This window comes from Zalophus californianus, chromosome 2 (assembly GCF_009762305.2).
Source record: "Zalophus californianus isolate mZalCal1 chromosome 2, mZalCal1.pri.v2, whole genome shotgun sequence".
NCBI classification, from domain to species: domain Eukaryota; kingdom Metazoa; phylum Chordata; class Mammalia; order Carnivora; family Otariidae; genus Zalophus; species Zalophus californianus.
The window spans coordinates 45,240,986-45,263,116 of NC_045596.1; the positions used below are offsets into that span (position 1 = coordinate 45,240,986).

Consider the following 22,131-nt stretch of genomic DNA (forward strand, 5'->3'; position numbering starts at 1 on the left):
TTAAAAAGGCAACATGCATTGGGTTGTTTCATCTCATGACTGGTCATGCACACACTTTGTTCAAGGGTTTTAAAACTATATTCCTACTTTCAATACAATGTTTATAATTGTTCTAGCAAAATGAATGCTTTTTTAAAGGGAGCAGAATCATCTTCAAGTCACTGGTGTCAATTTTTTCCCTTTGGAACAAAGCACATGACAAATAATCTGGTTCTGCCCAGATGATCTACTACAGCAAGAGGTTCTGTTTAGAGGCATTTCTGTTCAATCTAAACCTATAACATCATCAGGCTCTTCTGTCTGTTCTGTACGTGACCTCTCTGCACTGATATTCTTTTTCTCATCTAATTTCCTCTCTCGACTTCTCTCTTCTTCACTGATGTCAACATCATCTAAAGGACCTTCTTCATCTGAATCAACCATGAGCACATCATCTTGCTCTCGTGCAGTGGATGTGGATGTGGAAGGCTGAGCTCCAACGTCACTGCCATTGGTTATGCTTTTGGCAGCATCTTCAGCTTGTTTGGGCCCCATGTCTTCTGGGGCACCACCAACAACTTCAAATTCAACACCCTTCCCTAGGTCCTCACTATGAAGGACGTTCCTCAGTGAAGCATAGTCCTGGAGGAAGTCATCTGCTTGAAGCAGGCTCCCATGTCCAATTCCAAATTCTGACAGCTTTTTGTGATTATTAGCTTCTGTCTCTCCCTCTTCTGAAGATATTAGGATTGTTCCTCTCCTGTCTTCAATTTGGACATCTGGTGCTACCATAGCAAATTTTTCTTTTACTATCTTATCCTGTAATGTGAGAACAGTCACCTCTGGCTTGCTGGCATGTAATGTAACAGTTAGGGTTGGGAGGATCTTGTGCACAAGGCACAAGAAACCTCTTTCTAGGGTTTGGTTGATTATTCAAACAAATTGTTCTACACTGGTCTGTTTTTCCTGATAAAATCTTTAATCCCTCTAATACTATTAACCCAGCAATCACTGCATTAGTTGTAGAGATGGCAGGAATAATGTCCCCTGCCATTGATTTTATATCAAATCTGCTCTTCATATTCATAATGAAAATATGCATCCTGAGGTTTGCAGCAGAGGTAACAAAAAGCATTGCAGATGGGTCATCCCTGTCCCATATGAGCTCAGCTCCATCCCCTTTTTCTGCTAAATTAACTCTCGAAGTCTCAGTGCTCTTTGAAAAAAGATGTGCATAGCTCTTTACATCTAGAAACTGCTGGTCTTTCAGACCTAACTGGGGTTCATTTTGTTGATCTGATGTATTTGTTTCTTCTCCTTGACTTTGTACTTCAGCCCTGTCCAATGGAGGCTTCCTTTTCCACCATAGTTTGTCCATTGTCGACAGATACTGGGTATCATCTTTAAAAAGTGTGGTAAAAAGTTTAACCAGATCATAGCCCATTCCTTAGTGGAAATATGTTTAATGTCACCATCTTCATTAGATACTCTGGCTCTGGCTTCAGCTTCCACTAGTTCCCAGGAAGCTTCAGGTCAGCTCTGTCAGGGCTACTTCTTGATCAGCGTCTTCTTCTCCAAACAGCTGGTTGAACAAATACTTTACCCAAATGATGCAACATATAGGTTCTGAAGGTATATTGTCAATTTTACAGCCAGGAAAATTTCTCTGGGTAGGTTTGGGATGACATTCATAACACTCAGTTACACCGTTTTTGATGGTCATTACTTGCCCAAGGTAACCCACTTTCAAGAGGAACATCAGCTGCCAGACATATCCTATTAACATGGTTGTGGGCAGCTCTGTTGTCTAAAGCATTCATAGCCAATATTCAACAATATAAATTGTTGAAAAAATTCCACATTATACTCAGGGTTCATGATGCTGTTGGGTAAAACTGTAGTACACTTTCTTTGGCAACCTGGGTCCTTGAACTTCCAACATGTTTCTTTTGAAACAAAACCTGTCTGTTGAGGTTGCTAACATTGATAGTATCCAGGTCGAAGTGGGAGAAGCTGGTGAGCATGTGGCTTTTGAGGAGCTCACAGCTGATGCCACCCACATCCACCAACAGCACCTGGCCCCTGGCCATGGCCTTGACCAGCTCCTGGGGCCTGATCACAAGTTGTTTTTTTGAGAGGGAGAGAGAGACAGAGTGAGCACTAGCGTGTGTGAGCAGGGAGGGGAGGGGCAGGGGGAGAGGGAGAGAGAGAATCTTAAGCAGGCTCTATGCCCAGTGTGGAGCCTGACTCACAACCCTGAGATCATGACCTGAGGCAAAACCAAGAGTCAGACAATTGACTGAACCACCCAGGGGCTCACTGATCATGTTTTAATGAAAGAACCGGGAGGTAGTCATTAAGAAAATATTAGGCAGTATAGCATTTTGGGAAGAATGACAGCTTTGAATTCAAACAGGGCTGAATTTGAATCCTTGCTTAGCTATTTCCAAGTTCTATGAACTTGAGCAAGTTGTTTGCTTTCTGAATTTTTTCATCTATAAAATGGGATTATTAAAATTGGCTGTGCTTATGATTAGAAATAACATATGCAAAGTGGCTAGCCCAGTATCTGGCATATGGTAGGCTGCAATGAATAGTAGCTACTACTCCTATTATTTTGCTATGATAACAGAGTAGGCATTTCTAGATCAAAGAAGGTAGTTTCATTTGGGACACATGTTCACTTTGGAGCATTCCACTCTAAGATTCTAAGATGTGTGGGTGTGTTTGTGTGTATTCATGTGAGTGTATATGATTGAACATTAGCAGTCTTTCCAAAGATGGTGGTCAGGAGGGCAAAGAGTCTGGAAAACATGTCATATGAAGGAAATGGGGATATTTAACTTGGAAAAAAGACAGCTTAGCTTGCGCTGCCTTTAAATATTTGCTAGTTACCATTTAGAAGCAGAAGTAGACACGTGTGGTGTAGAGATCCAAAGGAGCTGCCCAATAGGTAAACTCTAGGAAGGCCAGACCCTGCAAGATACAATTCTGGCTGTCTAACAATTAGAGCTGCCCAAGAGCAGAGTGGGTTGTCTCGGCATTGTCCTGGCCCTGGAATTATGTGTTGGCAGATGTGTGATTTCTGTGTACACAGAGATTTCCACTTTGGATGAGAACCTGGCTGAGAATGAACTCCAAGGCTCCATGTCTTTAGTGGTTGTCTTGCTCATTTTTCTTGTTATGATCCTGCAGGAGGCACCACTCATAAAAGGCCTCTTGATATTAAATACCACTATAACTTTGAAGGAACTGCAAATGCTCACGGAATGTGAAAAGTGAAGTCTTCTTCCCTTATACCTAGTTGTCTCCCTAGAATGAAATTTCAACTTGGTTTAGGAGAGAGTGTCCCAGCAAGTGTTTCTTTTCAGAATGATTAAAGTCTCTGGGCCTATCTGGACTCATTCATTTTAACTATTCCATTTCCCAAGAATATCATCTCATTACTTTTTCAATGACCCAATATTTTCTGTACAAGTGAATGAGTCCAGAAAGTCATTTGAGCCATTGATTATTTTTGGTGACCTTCTGATCTGTTCTGAATCCCTTTTCTTTTAATTTCCATTTATGTCCTCTGGTCTTGTCATCTCTTCTGAGCTGAAAATAGTAACTTGGCATGACCTTATTATCTACCATTTAAGATTTTATAGTCTTTGGTTAAATTTCATCTTAAAAAGTGTTGCTAGGGTAGACTGTAGTTTTTTGTTGTTGTTGTTTTGTTTTGTTTTTTAAGGTGGCTCTTTGCAGCTCAAATCTGTTATCACAGGACTAACTTTACCACCCTTCTGCAAATATGTCAAAATTTCACTTCATCTTTTTGATAAGAGCTGGCTTCAAAGTCAGCCTTAAGAAGATATACCTATTTGCTTAGAAACAGAGAACACTCCTATTTGAACCTGTCTCCAAATCTGTTTGTGAAAAATTTTGATTTACATGGGATTTAAAATGCCACTGGGCAAGGCAACATACTAAGTGGTGTTAGTTAGATCTTAAGGTGGCTGAAGTGATCAGTTCCTTTGCCAGGAGTACATTTTAACGTGGGAGAAGAGATAGGGCAATAGGATAACTCTGGGCACTTATTTGGCCAAACAGTATTCTCTTAGCAAACATTTATGGAATGTCTGGGTATGATTTGGCAGTAGAATATGGAAATACACACCTAAAAGACACAATACTTAACTTCAAGAACCCCCTGTGCAGGTGGATGGGGCTGTGCATTAAGACACATGGGAAAACATAGACATGCAAGTTTCAGAGCCTAGAAGACAGACTTCAGATTTTGAGAAGAACAGGATCTGGGTGGCCCAAAGTTGCTTTTATACTCAGAAGTGGAGAGAATGAAGACAAAGTGGTAGAAAAGAATAATTTTCCTCCAGCTCTCTTGGATGATTTTTTTCACTGAGGAGTAACAGTTTTAGACTTTTTAAAAAGATTTTATTTATTTATTTATTTGACAGAGAGACAGAGAGAGAGAGGGTGGGGGGAGAGTGTACAAGCAGGGGGAGCAGCAGAAGGAGAGGAAGAAGCAGGCTCCCCGCTGAGCAGGGAGCCCGAAGTGGGGCTCAATTCTAGGATCCTGGGATCATGACCTGAGCAGAAGGCAGACTTTTAACCAACTAAGCCACCCAGGCACCCCCTCTTTAGATTTTTTTTTTTTTTGAAGATTTACTTATTTGAGAGAGACAAAGAGCAAGAGCGAGCACAGCAAGCACACAAGAGCGAGGGGGAGAGGGAGAGAGAATCACAAGCAGACTCCCCGCTGAGCATGGAGTTGTCACGGGGCTCAGTCTTACAACCTTGAGATCATGACCTGAACTAAAACCAAGAGTCGGAGTCTTAACCAACTGCGCCACCCAGGCTCCCCTAGATTTTTTAATTATCTATTATGTCCTATCTAATTGGGCATTGCTCAAAACCCATGCAGTCCTTTGAGGTTTGGGCAGGACTTCTGATGTCCTCAGGGCCTGTCTTTGTTGGCAAATCCAATTTAAGAGAAGACAGCACATCTGCAGGAAAGGAAGAGACTCCCCTTTCTTCATGGCTAAAGCCCTTCTCCTTCTCTGTGTCACCAACTCCTTTTAATGTTTCCACGCCCAGGTCACATTCCACCTTCCCTGTGACACCATCTCTGAACACCCAGCTGGACCTGAGCTCTGCTTAGCTGCAGTGCACTCAAGCATCATTCTCCAAAGCTCTCCTGTTGTGCTTGGTACTCCCTGCCTGGCATTGGGAGCTGTCCATTCCTATTTAGGGTGGAGATTGGCCATGATCATGTCACCCTCATCACTCTCAAATAGTGGGAGAAAAACTACCAGGTGAAGGTGCTGAGGATTTCAGAAAGGACAACATTCAGACCTGCCCTCTGTCAAGGGCTTGTAATCTAGTACAGTTTCTCTCCAAATGAGGTTGGCTGGTATTAACTGAAATCTATGAATTCTATAAGAATTGTGTTTTTCTTTCAATAATAATTAAGTCTTTTTATCAACTGTGAGGACTGAAATTATATTTTGCAATGATAATTTGCTACTGATAGATATTTCAAAGAATAAGAATGAAGCTTAATACCCATGTATGGTGATTAATATAACATAATGAAATAAAATTAAAAAAAAGAATGAAGCTTAAATTGAGGTTTTGTAGATAACCTCTGGGGTCAAGAGACTGTTATTTCTCCAAAAGAAGTCCTTATATTACTCAAGTTTGAAGGACGTTGGTTTAATTGATTTCATTCATTCATTCATTCATTCATTCATTCAATAAACATTTATTGTATGCCTATGTGTTATGTGCCAGGCACTGTGTCAGGTACATGAACAAGTGGTTAAGACATGTTCTAGGCTCTGGAATCCTAAGTGCTGTTACTGACTTACTAAGTAACACCTTCCACATGGGCCAAACCATCAATTTCTCTATGCTTTGCTTTCTCCATCAATAAAATAAAGGTAAGAGTAACTTACCTATTTCTGTCTCTGCAGAGGTGTAGAAAAGCACCCTGGGATTAAAAAAAAAAAAACCCTCCAAAGAATTACTTGTATCCAAACTTGGTGTTTCTAAGTCAGCTGCAAGTGCTAAATCCACATTTCTTCCTTCCTCCTGCTAGTCTCAGTGGGGGGATCTGGGGCCCATGGAAGGTCTCAACCAGCTGTAGCAGAAGTGGGTTCTACACTGCAGAGCAGATTTTTCACAAGAGCTATTTTCAGATTTGTTTATGCTGTCACCAACCTCCAATTTCACATTTCACAAACTCCCATGGGGCTGAGGAGTTATTCCCTAGGAATCTTCTCTGCTTTAGCAGGAACTCAAGGGCAGCATGCTGATGGGTCTGGTGTTTAAAGAACAATTTGTCACAAAGCTAAGGGGCTTTTTGCTCATTCTAACACTGAACAGTAAATAAATGCCAGACTAGATGGAGACATAACCTGGGACCTTTTTACACAGAATTAATATGAATAGCCATTAAAATAGCACATTTGCAAACTCACACCCACTGAATCAGTTCTTGTTAAAAATGCCACTGCATTCAGTGGCAATGCAGTCAGCAAGGACTACAGCAGGACACTTACACATATCAGAGTCGATCTCTAACAGGGCCACTACCTTGTTAGGCCTCTACTACTGGAGTAGCAGGTGGGATGAACTTTGCTTTAAAGGGATGAATTCCTTTTTAAATATTCTGACAGATGTGGATATAGGATCATTCACTCCAGTTGTGCAAGTTTTTCTGATCCCGAGCATCATAACCAGCAATTTCCAAAGCCTCCATGCCTGGAGCCAGACCTCCGGGAGTAACTAAAATACATCATTTGTGGACAAAGTGGTAGACACTGGGTGGTCCTATCAGTGGCTGCTCTGTGTGGAGCAAGAACTGCTAGGGACTTTGGGTGGGGTGGGGGTCATCAGACCTTTATTTATTTAGCCAATATTTATTGAGGGTCTACTTTGTGCCGGACACCACACTATATGCCAGAGAAACAGGTCGATCAGAGGCAGTCCCTGCCTTATAGATGCTTATAGTCCAGGTGGAGATCTTGGACAAGTGAAAAGAGGCAATTCTGATAAAGGGTGGTCGGAGTGATACAGGCTGCTTGACCCAGTCTTGGATGGTCAGAAAAGGCTTGTTGGAGCATGGGTGTTCAAACTGAGACCTTGAGGATGTATAGGAGTTAATAGGTCAATTTGAGGGAATGGTAAAGTGTGCCATGTCCCAAGGTGTGGACAGCATGTCAGGTTGGAAACTTATTTTATCTTTATTATTTTAAAGATTTATTTATATATATGAGAGAGAGAGGGAGGGAGAAAGAGAATGAGAATCCCAAGAAGACTCCTTGCTGAGTGAAGAGGCTCACACAGGGCTTGATCCCTGAGATCATGACCTGAGGTGAGCCCAAAAGTCAGACACAAGCAACTGAGCCATCCAGGTGCCCCTGGAAACTTATCTTAGATTGGCTGGTCAGAGAGTACAAGATGGTAGGATAAGAAATGAGATAGGAGAAATGAAATCCTTGATTACATTGCCTCCTAGTTATTTTTCCCTGCACTCCTTCCCCCCAAAAGACATGGCAGGTACATGTGAGAGTGTGTGTTGTGTGTATGTGTGTGTGTGTGTGTGTGTGTGTGTGTGTGTGTGTGTGCGTGCACGCACACGCACAATAAAAAAACACAAAACCTCAAGTAACCTTTTCAATTGAAATGTTTAGTTTGCTTGGTTGGAGGCTCTTCAGAAATGAAGTGATGATCTCTTCACTTGCTCCAAGTCAGGCTGGGGAAAACATCACCTGTGAGGCTAGTTATCACAGGGGCTGTGACCTGGTATTTGCCAAGCTTCCAAATTCTCAACCAAAAATTTAGTTTTTAAGAAAGAAAATTACTATTTCTATACCTCTGTATAGAAACAGAAGGAACTATGCTGGAGGGATGCTAGGAGCAAGTCTCATATGTGACTACAAGAACAATGGGAGGGATGGTGATAATGCAGATGGGCCTGAATTCCAACCTGGACCTGAGGCCAAGGGTGGGTGTGAATGTGAGTTTGGGGCCTCTTGGCAAAGAAATGATTAGCAGGGAGGTTCTACTGTACAAATATTATAAATAAAAAATTACATTCTATTTTCTTTCTCTCTGATTAGAAAAGATACATGTTCAGTACAGATGATTTAGGAAAATATAAAGGAAATTAAAGGTTACCTATAACTTTCATCCAGAGGCAACCATCGATAACAGTAAGTGCATTTATGTTTGGTCACATCTAAGTGTAGGTATGTTTTAAAAACAAAATTGGGAGCCATATACTTTATGTACTGTTTTCTGACTTGATTTTTCACCTAAACTATATTAGGAATATTCCACATACCTTTATGGATTCTTTGATGACCTGATATGTAGTGGATGTATGGTATTCTGTTATATACTATAATCCAGCCAATTAATGATTTTTTGGACTTTCAGGCTATTTCCAAATTTTGACTCTTATTTATTTTCTTGTGATGAATATCCTTTTTATGAATCTTTCTGCGCATTCCTCAGCCTTTTCTTTGTTTTTTTAAAGATTTTATTTATTTGACAGAGAGAGACACAGCGAGAGAGGGAACACAAGCAGGGGGAGTGGGAGAGGGAGAAGCAGGCTTCCCGCTGAGCAGGGAGCCCGATGTGGGGCTCGATCCCAGGACCCTGGGGTCATGACCTGAGCCGAAAGCAGACGCTTAACGACTGAGCCACCCAGGTGCTCCTCCTCAGCCTTTTCTTAAGACAGTACTAGAAGCAGAGTTACTGGATCAAAGAATGTGGTTTTTTAAAACTTTTATTGCTAAATTATTGTCCAGAAATTTCATGCCACATGGCATGTTCAGCCAGGTGTAAGAGAATCCTCAACAACACTGCATGTTATTAAAGTTTGTTTCACTGGTTTGTTTCTGTTAGAAATAACATGCAATGATGGGTCTGTGCACTGGGTATTAGGAGCTAGGATTTGAGGTCTAAAGATTCCAGACCCTACTTTTTTACAACACACTCTAAATTAACTGCTAGATGTGAAAGTGCTTCGTTAACTTGACGAGACACACAAATACAAGAATATGACTGTGGTTGTCGTGTCCAGCTGAGTTGGGTCGAGCAAAGTTGCTGCTGAGATGCAGTCTGGTGTAGTAGAAAGAGTACTGACTTTGTACATACTCACACCAAGTCTTTGCTCCAGTATGTAAGTCAGCTTAAAATGCTATTGAAGATTAGGTAGCTTAAACAATAGACATTTATTTCTTACAGTTCTAGAGGCTGGGAGATCCAAGGTGTTGGGCTGATCCAATTCCTGATGAGAGCTCTCTTCTTGATTTGTGGGGGGGCTGCCTTCTTGTGGAGCCCTCATGTGGCTGTCTCCTATGTCTTCTTGTGAGGGTACCAATCCCATTCGTGAGGGCTCCACCATCATGCCGAATTCCCTTCTAAAAGTCTCACCTCCTACTATCATCACATTGGGGGTTAAGGGCTTCAACATATGAATTTTGGGGAGGCACAAACATTTAATCCATACTGGTAAATTTGGGCAATTTATTTAACACCCAGAGGCTCAGTTCCTTCATTTGTAAACTGGGAGAATAATGCCCACTCAGAGGGTTTTTGTAAAAATTACATTATATAATGTGTGTACATGTAACAGGTACTCAATCAAAGAGAGTTATCAGCTCTAATTACCAATAGGTAATCACTTTTTATGTTTCTGGATATTACTTAGAGGGATAATCTGTTTAGAAACAAAAGTGGAGTCCACCCCTGCACAAAGCCTTTAAAAATTATTGAGAAATGTACATACACACACACACACACACACACACACACACACACACACACAGCTGATATAAGAACAATAAAGGGGAAAGGGATTTCAGCCTTTGTTGAAGGTGTACTGTTTTAGATTCCTGGACCCAATTCCTGTGTGTGTGTGTGTGTGTGTGTGTGTGTGTGTGTGTGTGTGTGGTGGGGGGAGGGGGTGGGAGGCCTCCCACAGAACACCAAGAAATTGTTGGATACCAGGAGGGTGTCCAAGAATTCAGCTTAATTCTGACACTATCTACCTGGAGATAGCATCAGATTCTACAGGCTAAGGGGTCAGTCCTATAAGACTGGCTCCCCCAACCTACACACCCCCCCACCCCAGGGGTGGGTGGTCAGATGACAGACGCACGTGCTGGTTGTCACCTGGACTTCTGACTGACTATAATTCAGAGGCTCCCATGACCTCCTCTTTGCATTTGATTAATTGGTAGAGGGGCTCACAGAACTCAGAGGAACATTTTACTTCCTAGATGACCGTTTTATTATAAAAGGAACTGCCAGATGGAAGCGATGCTCAGGGCAAGGTGTGGGGAAGAGGTGTGTAGCTTCTACTCTTCTTGAATCTCAATGTGTTCACCAGCCTGCAGGCTCTCCAAACCTTATCCTTTTGGGGTTTGATGGAGGCTTCATTCCATAGGCATGACTGATGAACTCATTGGCCGTTGGGGATTGAGCCAAGCTCCACTACTTCTCCTCTCCCCGGAGGTCAGGGGGATTGAACTAAAGATTCCAAACCTCTCCTCACCAGGTTGGTTCCTCTGCCAACCAGGCCCCATCCTTAGGTGGCCAAGGGGCATTCCGGAAGTCACCACATTAATGTAACAAAAAAAGCCTTGATCACTCTTATCACTTATGAAATTCCTAGGGTTGGGGCGCCTGGGTGGCTCAGTCAGTTGGGCAGCTACGTTCGGCTCAGGTCATGATCCCAGGGTCCTGGGATTGAGCCCCGCATCGGGCTCCCTGCTCAGCAGGGAGCCCATGTTAGGAGAGTCTCAAGGGGGGATATTTGCATTTTAATAGGTAGCTTGAATATGGAAGAGCTTCAGACTAAAGCAGTGAATCCTCACGGGGGAAGATAAAGGCAATTTTGGATGGGGTGAGGGTGTGTGAGATCTGAAACAGGATCAAATCTCTCCCTCTGCCTGCCGCTCTGCTTACTTGTGCTCTCTCTCTGTTAGATAAATAAATAAAAATCTTAAAAAAAATTCCTAGGGTTTTAGAAGCTCTCTCCCAGAAACAAGAGCAAGACCAAATATGTATCTCTTATTATAAATCACAATATCACATGTACCCTGGGGCATAGTGAGGGTCCAGTGGTTGATTATCATTGTCATTTCTTCAATGACTCCTGTGTTTTGCTTTAGTATTTTTTTAAAGACACTGAAGAAATCTAGAACTCTGAGGGTTAGTCCGATCCTTGGCGAACACTGCTCATGGGCACACAAAGCAACATGATTTCAGTTTCTACATTAATTTTCATATTCGTTTTCAATGACCCTGATCGAAAAATTCCTTCTTAGAACTTCATTTGGGCCTTACCTCCGACCCGATTCAGTGCGCAATGTCCAGACTCTCTCCTTTGCCCCTTTCCCTGTCCACTCACCCGCTGCCGCTTCTCCTTGCTTTCCTGAGGTCTCAGCCACAGCTAACTTCAGAAACATTTTTCCTCTTTAAGTCTCTGCTCCACAGGCCGCCCTCTTCCCCTCATCATTTCTCATTTCTCACCGCGAAAATCTCTCTCTCTTTATGGCTTCCTGAGACCTGAAAATAGAAGTAATTTAAATTTGGCAATTATGACAACAATGAAACACCTTTTGTGAAAAGTAGAGTTTAAAATGCAGGAGTTTGCTGCTCTGGAAACCTCACTCTCTTTCTGCCTTCATTTTGTGGATACACCTGCGGGGGTGCTTCTAGGGTCACTCCTGACCCACTTGCTGAAACCCGAACAGGCAAAGAAAGGGTGACTTCTCCACTTGCAGGGGTGAGGGTGGGGTCAGCCAGAGGTACGAGGTTCAGGTTCAGCCTAGCCTCTCCTACCGAAAATGAGCTTCCTAGCCCCCCTGTGGAATCTTTGCCCTCCCACACTCCACACCCTGCACCCGGATTGTTCCTTGCGCCAGTCACGTGGTGGTATTAGGTCGCTGGAATCATGGAGTGGGGGTTGGGGGTGTAATTTCTCCTCTGCCAATGACAAGATGAGTCACCTCCTATGGGCTGCTCATGGCAACCTTTTTCTCCATCCTTGAAGCTGGGCCTCCTGAAGTCTTCACCCCCTCTGTTATGAAGTGTCTTGAGTTCTCCAAAAGTCAGCAGCAAATGTATTAGTGCATATTAACATCCTACTTTCCTGGCACACAACTAGGCTACTACTTAAACAACCGGCTCCAAATCTGCTAAAATCGGGTTTCAGGAGGAGGACATGGGAAGCCTGTAATGTGGAGCCCATCTCCCTACAGGTGCCATCTGTTCTCATTAGAGTGATCTAGCAGCTTCAGCTGGGGAGGGAGGGGCCTCCAGGTGCTCAAAAGGAAGCCTGCTCGTGCATTATCCTTTCAGAGACTTTGCTTTTATGTTTGGTTTAGTTTTGTTTTTGTCTGCCAGGCTGAAAGAGAGCCTATCCTACTTTCCAAGAGAACAATTGCTCCAACATTGTAAGAAATTAAGACCCTGGGGGAAAAAAATCTCGTTTGAGAGGGCTTGTAATGGCTCCTTGACCACATGCTGTGCTGCCCAATTTATAACAGAGAAATATTACAGAAGTTGGGAACCGAAGTTGGTGTGCGCAGCCATTGCTTAAAAAGGGATGGATGCTTCTTGGGGATAGTGATCCTCCCCCGACGCCCCCCAGCATTTATTCAGTCTGTAGAGAGTCTTTCTGCCAGGCTCCCACTCCTCCAGTCAAGGAAGAGCTAGCCCCATTCATTGTCCTCTGCATGCAGAATGTGATAATAATTCCTCTGAGACTTAACGGGGCTCAGGAGAATGTGATTGAAGTCCCGCTGGTGACTGGAACTGCCTTTTATGCATCTGTGCGGGGTTATCCATTTCACAGGTGTTTTCTATTGCCAGACTGTGGGGATGCCCACTGAGTCAAAAATATATGACCACGAAGGTAGGCCTTTTGGAGGTGTCTTATGTCACATTTTGGGAAAAGCAGGGGAAATAACAAGAGCATTTGGCCTCAAATTTGAAATGATCTTTTCCCAGATCTTTTATTAAAGACTTTGCCTGCAAGGTTGATCTGAGGACTAAAGCATGACCCCAGGTCTCCCGCATACCTTCCTCCTCTCTTGGGGTGTCTTTCCTGCCGGTCCCCTCCACCTCTTCCCAGGCTGCTGTTCTGCCTCCCGTCAAGTGCTTGGTTTGTGTCTCATGTCCCGTCCACTGATTCCTGTTAAAATGTTAGCCCATGTTAGGAGAGTCTCAAGGGGGGATATTTGCATTTTAATAGGTAGCTTGAATATGGAAGAGCTTCAGACTAAAGCAGTGAATCCTCACGGGGGAAGATAAAGGCAATTTTGGATGGGGTGAGGGTGTGTGAGATCTGAAACAGGATCAAATCTTACTGTGTATGTTCTAAGATGCATTGATGTGGCCTCTGAGCAGAAGTCAAAGACTGAATGAAAGGTGTTTCTTTCTGTTCCTAACCCTGGGAGCAAACAGGGGCTGCTGTTGGGAGCACTGTGAGCAGTGACCGTACTATTGTGAGTTCAGATTTAGCAAATAAAAGTACAAGACGCCCAGCTACGTGTGCATGTCCAATAAACAATGAATACCTTTTTTTTTTAGCATGAATATGTCCCATGTGATACTTGGGACATATTTATGCAAAAAATTCTTGTTTATCTGAATTCAGATTTAACTGGGTGTCCTGTATGTTATGTGGCAGCCCACTACCACACTAGCCTGTTGTTAAAAAATAATTTCTAAAAGAGATAAAATCATAACTCTTATACAAACATAAAATAAACATGTGTCAAAGGCTTTTATTTTATTTTATTTTTTTGGAGGGGGCTATGAGGGGCAGAGGGAGAGGGAGAGAGAATCTTAAGTAGGCTCCACATGAAGCGCAGAGCCTGACACGGGGCTTGATCTCACAACCCTGAGATCATGACCTGAGCTGAAATCAAGAGTTGGATGCTTGGGGCACCTGAGTGGTGCAGTTGTTTAAGTGTCCAGCTCTTGGTTTTGGCCCAGGTTGTGATCTCAGTGTCCTAAGGTGGAGCCCCTTGTCAGGCTCTGTGCATAGTGCTGTGCTCAGTGCTGCTCAGCATAGAGTCTGCTTAAGACTCTCTCTCTCTGTCCCTCCTCCCTGCAATCTCTCTCTCTCTAAAATAAATAAATAAATCTTAAATAAAAAAGAGTTGGATGCTTAACCGACTGAGCCACCCAGATGCCCCTGTCAAAGGTTTTTTTTTTTTTTCAAAAACTCATTGATTAGTGAGAGAACCAGTAAGATGGGACAATTGGTTCAAAAGAGAATTTAGCACCCACATAGACACACACATATATACAGACAATCAGAAAATGCTGAAATGAATTAGTTAATAGAGGCAAAGGTAGCCATATTCATAGGGCAATAATCAATTGCACATTGGGCAAAATTAATTTGCATTTCTCTGGACAAGAGATGTGGGCATTACTCTCAGTTTTCTACAATTTGCGATAGGCTATAAAATAGGTCAAAGATAATGAAGGCACAGAAAACCAGGAAGGGTGTGTTAGAATATCCAGTACTCACTTTTGCCTATTTTAAAGTCTTTTACAATTTCTCCTGACAGTATCATGATCTTTCCTATCTCAGGGCCTTTGCACATGATGGTTCTTTAGTAATCTTGTATTTGTCGTTGATTATCTCAAAGATCATTACCTCTGGGAATTCCTCTCTGACCCTTAATCTGGGTTAGATTCATGCTTTACAACATAGGAGCATGCATCTTTCATTAGAGCATTTATGTCAGTTTTGAATTTGTGCTTTTTACTGAGGTCTATAATTCCTGGCGGGAGCTAGCCTCTGTTCTCATCAGCTTCCTCTTTAATAATTATGCTCTGCTCGTACTTTTCTTCTTTCTGTTACTTGACCATAACAAGTTCTTCCCTGCCACAGGGACTTTGCACCTGCTGTTCTCTGTGCCTGGAATTTTTTTTCTCTTGGCTTTTGCATGGCATGTTTCTTTTTCATCACTCAGGCCTCAGTCTGAATACCACAGAGGCCTATCCTGATCATCTTATCTAATGATGCTCCCCTCCCCACCCTTACTTTCTATCCCAATGGAACCTTAGCACAAATCAGAATCCCTTCACAGGCTTGTTAAAACACAGATTGCTGGGGTCTATGCCCAGGGTTGTGATTCAGTAGGTCTGGGGAGAGGCATGAGGACCTGTGTTTTATTTACTTTTTTATTTTTAAAGATTTTATTTATTTGAGACAGAATGAGAGAGAGAGAGAGAGCACATGAGAAGGGAGAGGGTCAGAGGGAGAAGCAGACTCCCCGCTGAGCAGGGAGCCCGATGCGGGACTTGATTCTGGGACTCCAGGATCATGACCTGAGCCAAAGGCAGTCGCTTAACCAACTGAGCCCAGGCACCCAGGACCTGTGTTTTAATAAGTTCTTGGGTGATGCTGCTGTTGCTGGTTTGTGCACCACTCCTGGAGAAACAATGCTCTGATTATTTTCTTTCAAAACATAACATTATTTCCTCCCTTTTACTGATTTTCTTTCTGTCTCCTACACATTCAAAAGCTCCACATGGGGAGGGCACATTGATGACACTATTCTCTGCTTTATCTCCAGTACCAAGGGCAGTGCCTTGTTTATAAAAGATGTTCGATGAATACTTGTTGAATGAATGAACCATTTTCTCTCTTGTTCTGTATCATTACAAAGGGTTTGTTCACCAAAGAACTGCCGAATTCAGGTGCTGACACTAAACCAGAGGGATTGGCTTTCATCATTAAGATAAGTTTGTGGAGGAGTGGTCTTGATAAACCACACCAATATCTGATCAGTAACTTGTAGAAAGACCAGTGTCTGTTGGGACTTATGTTGTCACATGCGCTTTCCCACCTGTCTAGGGTCAATGTCACTAACCCACAGTTGATTGGATGACATCAGGGCTTTGGGTATTGTTGGCAGGGTCTAGACTGATGTGGGTTTTGCTAAGACCAGTGCTGTGGTGAGCAATCAGAAGATGTGGGCAGGTAAGTGTGGGGAGGGCCTTGTGCATTGGCCTCAGGTGTGTCTCCCCATTGAGGCAGCTTGGGAAAAATAACAGGGAGTAGGGAGCAGGGCCGTCCCTCCTCTAAGCTGGGCTACAAGGAGGTGCTCTTACATCTTTTGTCTTGGCATCTTCTTAAATGTCTTAAGGTCCTTTGCCCTTCTGGTCCTAACTCCTGGGCCTCCTGATGCCAATATTTTGTTCCAAAGCCCCCAGTCCAGGCCTTAGAGCAGCCCTCCAGGTTCTACTCTCTCTCTTTTTTTTAAGATTTTATTTATTTGAGAGAGCGAGAATGAGAGAGAGAGAGAGAGCACATGAGAGGGGGGAGGGTCAGAGGGAGAAGCAGACTCCCCGCTGAGCAGGGAGCCCGACGCGGGACTTGATCCCGGGACTCCAAGATCATGACCTGAGCCGAAGGCAGTCGCTTAACCAACTGAGCCAACCAGGTGCCCTCTACTCTCTTCTTTATCATTCCTCTAGGCTTTCATCTTACCAGGTTAGTGGTAAACTCAAGCACCCTTGAGAGTGAGAGAGACAATATGGCATAGTGCTTAGTCCTTGAAAGTATGTGCTTTGAAGTCAGCCCTAGATTCTAATCTTATTCCTGCTAAATACTGTGTGTCCTTGAGAAAGTCACTTAACCATTCTGTACTTCAGATGATGGGGATGAAAATAGCACTAAATCAGAGGGTTGTTGCAGGTATAAAAGAGATGATACTTGTAAAGAGTTTAGTACCTGTGCCCTGTAGCTACCAGGATAATGACCTAATACTCCTTTAGGAAAATAGCTTTCCATTTTAATGATGGACTTTGGTAGATGCATGCTTTGACTGCAAGAGTCTTTGCAGGTCAGATGTCTGGGGGCCTTCAGATGACAGCATGCTAGCAGATGCTCATTCTCTGTGTGGGTTAAAAGAACCCTCTGCAGATCTCTCTGGGGGACAGAGCACTGGGGACTTGGCCATTGGCTCTGGTCCTAAGAAAGAAGCCCTCACAACTGAGGATAAGATAATAATAGCAATGTTGTATTCAGGAGCATTGCTTTAAATAATCCTCCTTAATAGCTTTGCCCCTGGCGTGTGACAGGTGTTTACATTATTAAGTAAAAGCGTTTAAACAGCGACCTCCTTGGTATAAGGGTGAAGGAGATTAAAATCCAAGCAGTGCTCCAGCCATTTAAATCAGTGAGACTTGTCAGATCTGTAACACATGAGCTACTTAGAGGGCGCAGGCACCTATGTTTTTGAGGTTCAACTAATATCTCAATATGCTCGTTCCTTCAAATCCTGGCCAGGCCCTGGGTTGCTCATTAAAGGCTGGTCTAGCCCCAGCTTCTCTGCCTTTGGAACCAGCATTATTTTATAGTTGCCTAAATGTGCACCAAGTAGTTATGCTATTAGGGAAGATCAGAACTTGGGTTGATTTCTGCTTAGAGAAATGACCTTTCAAGGAATCCCAATGCTCAAGTCCCTTAGCTCATCAGAAGCAAAGACCATGAATGCTATCTCCTCCTCTGCTTGACTTCACCCAGTCTCCCTCTCTTGAGCTGGGTTCTTGTCTTTAGCCAGAGCACTGGCAACCCCACATCCACCAGCAGTATTGGGGAACCAAGTCTCTGAGACCTAAATCTTGTTTGCTTTTGTTTTTAAACTTCATACTACCACCTTGAATTGGAAATTTTTTTTCTAAAATTAGACTCTGTTTCAGCTTCTAAGGAACATTCACACAAGCATGTGTGTGATGGGAAGAACATGGTCCAGCCCAGTTCACAGCCATGGGTTTCACCCGATTTTGGCAGACACTGAGTCAACACAAACATAATCGAGCATGGCCCCGGGGCCCCAGATGGGCTGCACAGATGCTAGGTTACAAACATGTGACCAGGAGTGACTGACTATGCACACAGGGGATGCCTGGGGCTCAAGCCCCGTGTGGGGCCACCCCAACCTGGGGCCCGTGTCTGTGTCCCCCCCAGTGGGTGGCAAGCGCCTGCTGGCACATATGCAAACTGGTGGGTCCCGGCAAACACGTGTCATCTGTCCACTGAGAGTTGTGGCAAACCCACCATATGACTCCCTGTTGAGTCAGGCTGCCCACGAAAGGAACTATGTGAAGGTAGGGCTACATAGCAGAGTTTACTTACTCCTTCCAGTTGCGGCCTCATGTGTGGGCCTATTCCTGATCCCTGAGGGACTGACCGCTCAAGCCTTGGCTTTGGATGTACAGGTCCAGCAGAGGGTGAGGAATTTCCTTTCCGGATGGTCTGAAGGTGACCTGACTTGAGGAGTGTTCTCTGCTTCAGAGGAAAGCCCTCCTTCTACTCATAGCAATGACATAAGGCCACGGCCTCTAGTCTTTACAGAACTTCTTTGTCAAAATGCGACATCAAAGACTTCACTGTGAAAACGTGATATGTGCAAAGGAAACCTGGCCACTCTCAGTGTTGGGACCAGCAGTGTGGGCATCGCCTTGGAGCATACTAGAATCGTAGTATCTCAGGACCCCAGAACAGCTGAAACAGAATCTGCATCTTAACAAGCTCCCCAGTGATTCGTGTGTATGCCAAAGCCCGAGAAGCACTGATACACACAAAAAGGCTCTTTTTGTCCACATCAGCCTCCTGTCCACACAGCCCTCTCCACCGTAGGAGACCACTCTGGTGAAGCCTGGCTCAGGGAAGAAAGTCTTGTAACATCTCTGTCCCCTGGAGCTGAGGAGGCAACATGACCTCTGTGGGGTTTTTCTGGATTGTGGGCAGAATGAGGGGGACCTTCTGCTCAGATAGAGCAAGGGGATAATGAGACCAAGTCATGAGTTGGAGACTACCGCACAAATTAATTTGCTTCTTTCCATAATCAGGGTCAGTACCTCTGACATCATCCTACCAATAGTGTGTAGGTCTCCATGGGGCCTGGAGCAAGACCATCACTGAGGCAGCAGCCTCTTTTAGGAAAAAGCCCTAGTGAAGTAGTACAGGGAAAAGTACAGGGAAGTCTCCCAGACAAAGCAACACTTACTCAGGTTAATTCTGTCAAAAGTCCATTCACTGAAAACAATACCTCGTGGATGTTCGATTGCTTAGTCAGTTTAGTCTCCACAGCTGCTTGGAGGCCACTGGTGAATGCAGTCTTGGGTGCTAAAGGAATTCAGGTTTTTATCCATAGAGGCAGTAGAGACCCTCATATCCTCCATTTGCTAGCTCTGACTGGAGGCAAGGGATTTCACTTCTCCATTTCTTAGTTTCTGGATTTTAAAATTGATTATCAGAATGGTACTGATCTTATGGGTGTGTTGTAAATACTAAGCTTATATTCACTCTGTTCACAGAAGGTAAGAATTATATTTCAGGGCCTGGGTGTCTCAGTTAAGCTTCTGCCTTCGGCTCAGGTCACCATCCCAGGGTCCTGGGATCGAGTCCTGCATTGGGCTCCTTGCTCAGCGGGGAACCTGCTTCTCCCTCTCCCTGCTGCTCCCCCTGCTTGTGCTCTCTCTCTCCCAATCTCTGAGAAATCAATAAAATCTTTAAAAAAAGAATTATATTTCAGGAGTGGAAGGAATCTCAAAGTCACCGTATGGAAAGGAGATGAGAAAGGAAGAACCACAAAGAGAAAAGCCTCCTTTCATTTTGCCAGAGCCCCAGATTCCAGCTCCAGGTCTGTCACGGTGGTCCCGAACAAGTGTAACTTCCCAGGGCCTGTGAGGAACTCTAGACAAAATGTGAGCGAGGAGCAGGTGTGTGACGGTGCAGGTCCGAGCGAATGGAGGGGAGAGATGTATATACTTATTGTGGCAAAGTATCAGAAGATCTGAGGTATCATATCAATAGTGTGGGAAAATAATATGATGGTTGATTCTTGATGATCACTATTGTTGGGAAGGAGAGCCACACAGCCAAATATCATGGCGCGTATTATACATATCATGTTGTGGCTTGGAAAGATGGCTCACTCAGATGGTCTCATGTGCCCCCATGCGCTGCCCCTCTGTTGCTTGACCCTGCCTTTACCTCCCATGGCTGGCAGGGTGCCAGGGGCAGAAAAGGTCCCATCACAGAGAGGATTTTCAAGAGCCACCAATAACACTTGCCAAGTACATGTACTTTCTGAGGACTATTCATTCTTGCTGCTCAATTCCTGGTGCTTAAGTAGAGCAGTGTTTCCTACCGACAAATGATTTCAGAGGGGGAGATCTTACGACCTTGTAAATATGGCATCATACATTTGAATATTTTATTCTGGAAGCTAACTGCTGAAAGCAAAAGTTAATTTTTTTTTTTTTTATCTTCCCTCTGTTTTATCTCTGGGAGAAACTAAAAATATGGAGAGGGTTTTCATTTGGCAGCGTTGAGCTTCCCTTTTCTCATCGTTGTCCCTTTGATCTTCTATTCTCTGTGTTCAGGTTCCCCTTTGTGCCCACCTGAACCATGTGAAACAAATCATCTTAATTACTTCAGGCCTGGCTTCTTCCTCTAGTTCTCATTTTTTGAAATTCCTGCGATGGTTACCAAATAAATCTGCGAAGGGCTCTAGCCCTTGGAAAAAGCAAGGAAGGCACCTGCAGCAGCAAGAGGGATTTCAAAGTTAGTTAAAAGGCACAGGAGGAGTGAGGGAATGGAAGGAACCTCTCTGGTTTTCAGCCTGTAGATGTAGTGCTGACTGTACTCCAAGTCTGTGTTCACTGCAGGGCACAACTCTCACACCTTTGCTTGTAGAAGAGAGAATCATTAATGCTGTGTCTCCTTGGCTTGGTACCCAGAGCTCTGCTTCTGTCAGCTGTGCCTGCAATACTGGAGGAACACGTACCCTGTGAGAAAGCCCAGGTGGGCAGAGAAAGGGGAAGGAGATGGTAGTGTGCTCTCACCAGCTGGGGCTCCCTGGCTTAGCCAGTAGGAGGCCCCAGGCAAGGCCGGGGTAACAGGAAGGTGGGCAACTCCAGGGACCTGTCACTGAGTCGGAGCCGGGTTTTGTGGGGCTGCATTTTAAGTGGGCCATTCTGAATGAAGACCCTCTGGCAGAGAGGTGCTGAGGCAGGCCAAGCTGTTGATCCTGTGTGCTGGGGGCTCCAAGGGGAGGTAATTAGGAGCAACGAGCTGAAACTGCTGCAAAGAAAATGTAAGCTGCGCAGCATAAAAACCTTCCTAACAGTGATGTCTATTAGCCCATGGCATCCTCTCCTAAGGGAAGTTGCGAAAGACCCATTACTGGAGGCATTCAAGGGGGCCTGGTAACACCCGGGCAGAGGGGAGGGGGTATGCTGGGAATGGCATTTCTCCTTCTCAGGGCTGGGGCCCTACCAGAGCTGGCCTGAGGCGAATTGCTTGAACCCCCACCCCTTCAGTCCTGTTGGAAGAGCCACTTAACACAAACTCTTTCAGCAGGATCATTTCACCTTGAAGTGGTTTTTGCCTCTGCAAAAGGAAGGTGCTGTGCATGCATGTCTGCAAATACACACAGCACACCCCACAGCCCCTCAGGTGTGTGTGGGGGACTGCTGGGTCCAATCAGAGAAATTTTGAAAACAAAATTTTCACTGGTTGGGTGATGGTTTGCAAAATATTTTTGAGGGGGTCTTGTTTGAGGCAGATAGATTTACTCATCTAGCACATTTAATTTTTAAATCACAGTGATGGGGGCGCCTGGGTGGCTCAGTCGGTTCAGTGTCTGCCTTCGGCTCAGGTCATGATCCCGGGGTCCTGGGATCGAGCTGCATCGGGCTCCCTGCTCAGCGGGAAGCCTGCTTCTCCCTCTCCCTCTGCCTGCCTGTCTGCCTACTTGTGATCTCTTTCTCTCTCTCTCTCTGTCAAATAAATAAGATCTTTAAAAAAAAATCACAGTGATAAAACAGCTTTGTGTCTACCAAATAGAAGATGTCACTCCTCTACCCCCTCTCCCTGATGGCCCCGGGGTCCTGGAGGACTTTGGAGGTCACCCAAGTGACCAGGAAGTCGCTTTTCCCGACACAACCATCACTGCTCTCTATATGGTTCTAGTCACAAAACGTAGTAGTGCGTTAAGCACCCTAGGTTGATGAAATGATTAGACTTGCCCCCGCCCCCAGGCCAATGCTTTATACTCTCTTCCTTTATACCCCTCCTTTCCCTCCTTTAGA

At 44.3% G+C, this 22,131-nt stretch overlaps 1 pseudogene; it reads right to left on the bottom strand.

The window, feature by feature from the left end:
* Positions 1-264: 264 nt before the first annotated feature.
* Positions 265-9,397, bottom strand: LOC113925590 (annotated as a pseudogene).
* Positions 9,398-22,131: the final 12,734 nt, after the last annotated feature.